We start from the raw sequence: 5,703 nt of genomic DNA on the forward strand, positions 1-5,703 counted from the left end.
TGAACTTCTTGCCACAGAAGCTTTTTTCTGGGTTCCAAGAAACCATAAACTGTGACAGAGCACATCCCATCTGCACCCAATTCTTCTTTTTTAAAGTCATTAAAGATGTATAATCATCCACCTGGGAAACGAACAGGTCAAAGAAATCATTAAGAGCCCCATGATGACCTTCATCCTCACGATGAGTGGACGTACACTTCCAAACACAACTCTAATTGAGCTGTGAAGCTGACTCGACTGTGAGGGCATTGTTTCTGGTCACAATCAACAAATAAATAAATAAAAGCAGGATTATGGGGTTAAATTAAACATACGTTACCAACATTGGTGGCAATTATTTTTCTGTCAGTCATCTAATGCATTAATCTCCAATGTCTGGCTTCGGGCTGTCTGAGAAAATAATGATACTGTGATAGATGAAGTGAGGCAGGACAATGTTTTTGCCTTCATGCCCTCAGGAGGTTAACCCAGCCATCATGAATATACATAATAAACTTCACTTCCAGCAGATGACAGGATCTATAACTCTGGAGTAGACAGGTAAACAGTCTGACCACCAGTGTCACGAGGTTGGGCTGCTGCCGGAGGGGAAAAATGGGTTTTAATCACGATAAAATCGGGAAACCAATAACTTTAAATGACTAGTTGGCAAATTAGACTCAAAGACATGAGGGTGAAACTCCCATTAGCAGCATTTCCACCTTGATGAGCTTTAAAACTCACTCTGACCTAAAAACAAGGAGCACAAATGAAATCAGTCTCCTTTTGTGACCAAAGCAACACATTAAAATGCACCAGATTTTTCCTCCCCAAGTGGGAATGGGCAAACACAGCCATTATGTCGTCATGTCGCCTGAATTATTTATTTGTTGGTATTTTTCAATTCAGTTCTCTATGAATGTTCCTTTACCTTTGATGCTCCGGCCTGTGCTGAAGTGAGGAGTTAAAACGGGGATAAAGGTGAATATAATGCCTCTCCCTGGTTCAGTGAATTCATATTAAAAGTGCTCTGCTGAAGCGCAGATGGAATCGATGCTGCTCCAGCAGGCCAAAAGGGCTCCAAGTCTGAACCTCGCCTGCTTCAACAGCAGTGGCTTTATTGGATTTTCTTACTGCTTCCAACAGCTGTTTAAATTTGCAAAAGAACAATGATACATAATTTAGAAAGAGCCGTATATGACACGATGCTTCACGATATACCGACATGCCATGCAGGGATGCCATCGCAGCCGGAAAGATGTTCGCCCGCGGCTTGCTGGCATCAGAAATCTGGTCATTTTCATTCAGGTGCCACCCTGCTGTTACATAACACATCAGGACTCGAATGAAGCAAAGAAGAGGCTGTTAAATACGTGCTGCAGCTCCTCTCTGAGCCTATGACCGGCTGATTCACACCTGGAACATCAGCTGAACGCTGTTAGCTGAAATTAGCTGTGTAGAAGGGCAGGAAGGATGGGTGCACTCAGCCTCGCAATAAATGTTTGCCTCTGAAAGACGTGTTTTTCTCTCTCAAATGAGTCGATTAAAAGACGGCTGTCAAACAGAGAAACCGGTACAGCCTTCATGCCATCAGAAGGCACAACTCCCGCCACCTGGAGCAGGAAACACCGATAAAACAAAACAGAGTCAGGCTTAACCTCTAATAATGGATTGTATGTCTCCCACAGTCTCATGGTTTTTATGTAATATCATGGTCTGAAAAATAACAGGTAAGGGGAGCTGTGAAATGAAATTCAGTATTTGTCAGTGAAATGCAGCAGAGTGGAGGGATAAAGTGGCGTGAAAAAGAAAGTAAAGTACCTCGAAGTACTACTTTTATACTGCTTTATTATGTAAGTAATGGTGGATGAGTGAATGAGTGAGGGAGAGGCTGAAAAGCACAGTATTTAGGTTCCATTTACCTAGTGTGTCAAATTTGGATTAAATGCAGCGAGCCATGAAGGAATTACATTTCTCAGGTTTGAATTTCTCGCCGGGTAAATTGGCTGTTATTCTTAATTACTGCTGCAGAACTTGGATTCATGTGTAAATATGCATTAGACTGGGGAGAGAACTAAAAGAAAACATCAGCTCGGGTTTTTAAGTCGTCACGTCGGTGAATAATAACGACCTCTCTGACAGCGGGTCTGTTTAATATGCAGGTGAAGCTAATGATAGTTGCTATTAGCTCTTCTCTATTGTGTGTCCTTCTTTAAAAAATCTATCTGCTGCAGGTACAGACGTATTATTTGTGTCACCTCCAGGTGTTGGTGAAGAATGATCTGATATCCTTGTGTCGGTGTTGTTCCCACATCATCATAATAAATGTTGTTCCAGGTTCAACATTGCAAGTGACCAATCACATTGTTGTGATGTCCCCTTTTTGTGCATTTGAAAAATACTGCCTTAAAAAAATCTACTTCACTTGCGAGAAGAGAAAGCGCTTCTGTCCGCCGATCCAGGAACTTGAATTCTTTGAATTTCAGGATACTTTTTTTAATAAACGGTAAGCATTATACATATTGTCCTTACAGAGGCGGTTTCTCTTCACGCAAGTGAGGTAGATTTTTTGAAGGCGTTTGTTTTTTTCAAGGTCGCGGATGACGTCAGGAGAAGGTGATTGGTCACTTGCAATGTTGAACCTGGAACAACATTATTTATGGTGACGAGGGAACAACACCAACACGAGGATATCAGATCGTCTGTTGGGGAAGCTGTAGCTGACCCAAGACAAACCTAAAATAATCCAAAGATCTTGAATGCTGAGGAGTGAAGTTTTTATGAAGTACTGCTCTTTGTGCTGTGCTGCTACAGCCACAGGTCACTGAGCTGCTGAACCCAGCCAATCAGGAGTCCAGCACCATGTTCAAAGACAAGTAAAAAGTAAGAGAGTTGTGCTTTCATTCAGGGCTGCAGAGGAACTGAAGTTTCCCAGTGGAACAGGTCTTCTGGTTTGGTTGTTAATTCAGGTGTTGGTGGAACAGTTGACACTTCTCTCAGGTTGCAGATGTTGCATGCTGGGGAATTACTGGTTCAATTGCAGTTGTTTTCAGCATGCATGGAGTTCCCCATAACTGGACAAGGATCTGAATAATAACCATATCTGTTACAACCAGACTTATAAGCTTAAAATGGCATTAGGTGATGAGTGTAGTGTTTCTTGGAAGTTTCTGGCAGTCATTGGATGAATTCAGTCGCAAAGACAGCTCTGCGTCAAAAATCTCTTAGTGATTGCTGTGATTGCTCGCAGATTACATTTAGCTTTTCATATTTGTCAGCTGTGCTCACTACCAGTCCAGCAAAAGGTTACTTTTCAGTGCTAGAAAGGTAAAAACTTTTACTTTGAAGGCGAAACATCTTCATTTCCAGTTTGTGCTGCATATTTCACAGTTTCATCACTGCTAAGGGAGAGTAGATAAACAGTGTTTGTACACAAGTCCAGCACTGGGCCATGCAAACTCTGACTGCAGAAATATGCAGTCAGAAGCCAGCTTCTGCCAACCAGTTGGGGAATACAGTTTTTCCTGGTGACAGTTGTTTCCACCTGCAGCACAGGAATCATTTTCCAAGTGACTCAAGTCAACTTTCATAAACCACTCACAACCACTCGTGAACTACTCATTTTTCCCTCACAACTTTAGCTTGCCAGATGGTTGCAGATGAGTCTCTAGTTCTGTGACTTGTCACTTGGTCCTACATTATCACATGTCCAAAATACAGAACAAGTTACCGTAATCCATGTTCAGGTGTCTAGGTGTCTGCAAAACCTCAGGAAATACACTTGTGTCCTCATCTCTTCAAGAAAAAGTGCCACAGTGTCAGAAACCTCTGGTCATGTGATCAGTTCCTCCACCTCCTTCCTTTCAAGAGGTACAGCCAATTTGACACCACTGAGCTTACATCAGTACAAAAATGACCCAAGTGCACAGTATTCGGACTCTTGATGATTAGGTGAAGCAGAAATAACTCTCCAGGACCTCTCCAAATTATGCTAACAGACTTCCGGTTTTGACAAGCATGGGGTAGTCACACTTTTCCTTAGCTCCTGCGACTTTTAGTTATTTGAGCGAGCCCACCTAACTTATCTTTTGATAAATATCTTGGTGATTTAGTGAAGCCGTCGGAACATTTGATGCCCTATCATGTCGCCTAAACCTGCGAAGTCGAATGGTAAAACAACCGAATGCGCGGCTTCTGGTGTTCCTGCGAATGTTAGCAAAGCCGACATAAGAGCACTGCTAGCGGAGCACCGTTCAGCTTTACTGGCAGAGCTAAAAGTCAGCTTTTTTGATGATGTGAATAAAAAGCTGGACAGACTACAGAAGGCATCGGATAACCATGGTTGCTACGTGATGAAAACTTTATAGAATTTATTTCGGATCAAATTACCTGCTTTTTGGAATTTAATTTAACTCCAGATATTTCCATCTCGTCGGTCTGGGAGGCTCTTAAGGCTTATCTTCGCAGCCAGATTATATCATTTACAGCTAATAAGAAACGTGCTTCTACTTCTAAACTGAAGGATTTGGAAAAGCAAATAACAGACTTGGATAATAGGAATTCTCAGAACCCCTCACCAAATTTATATAAAGAACGTTTGAAACTGGGTGCAGAATATGACGTGCTCGCCTCACATTCTATAGAATATTTATTGTTAAAGAACCGGAGTGATACCTATGAACACTGAGATAAGGCGGGAGAGATTCTAGCAAGACAGTTGAAATGTGCAAGAGCCAGGCAAACTATTAATGGGATCGCAACCCGAGATGGTGGGTCTGTTACAGATCAACAGGGAATAAATGATGCTTTTCAGCATTATTATTATAAGTTGTATAGCTCCGATAGTACCAATGATTCTAACCTCCTTTCTGATTTTTTTAGAGACCTAAAGATTCCAACATTGTCCCCAGACGAGGTTTCCACCCTGGATGCACCTCTGCAGCAGCAGGAGATCATAATGGCAATAAAGTCAGTCTCGTCGATCACCAGGCCCTGATGGCTTACCGAACGAGTTTTAGGTTCAAGGTTCTTTATTTGTCACATGCATAGTTATACAAGTATAACATACAGTGAAATGTAGCCTTTATGCCGCCTTTGCTGGAAAACTAGCCCCTGTGTTAGCTACGTTATATACTGACTCTCTTGCCAAAGGTGTTTTGCATGATAGCCTAAATCAAGCTTGTATAACATTACTTCCCAAATAAGATAAAAACCCTTTGGAATGTGGATCCTACAGGCCGATTTCCCTCCTGAATTCAGACTATAAAATACTAGCGAAGGTTTTGGCCAACCGATTGGAAAAAGTTTTACCCAACATAATCTCTTCAGATCAGACTGGTTTTATTAAAAACAGGCACTCCTTTTTTAGTATTCGCCGACTACTTAATATAATGTACATTCCCAGCCAAGCTGCTTCCGAATGCCTTCTCTCCACGGATGCAGAGAAGGCTTTCGATAGAGTAGAATGGGAATATCTATTCGAGGCCTTGAAAAGATTTCGGTTTGGAAGTTCCTTTTTATCCTGTTTGAATTTAGAAGTAATCATAGCTATAAGAAGCATGCTATTCAAGGCATTTCGCGATATGGCACTGAGCATAAGCTATCTCTCTATGCCAATGATCTCCTGCTGTTTGTATCCAAGGCTGAGGTAACAATTCCCTCCATTCTTGAACTTTTTGATACATTTGGGATTGTGTCAGGCTATAAATTGAATCTACACAAGAG

This window comes from Haplochromis burtoni, unplaced genomic scaffold (assembly GCF_018398535.1).
Source record: "Haplochromis burtoni strain Fernald_Lab_line unplaced genomic scaffold, NCSU_Asbu1 Contig_203, whole genome shotgun sequence".
NCBI lineage: Eukaryota > Metazoa > Chordata > Actinopteri > Cichliformes > Cichlidae > Haplochromis > Haplochromis burtoni.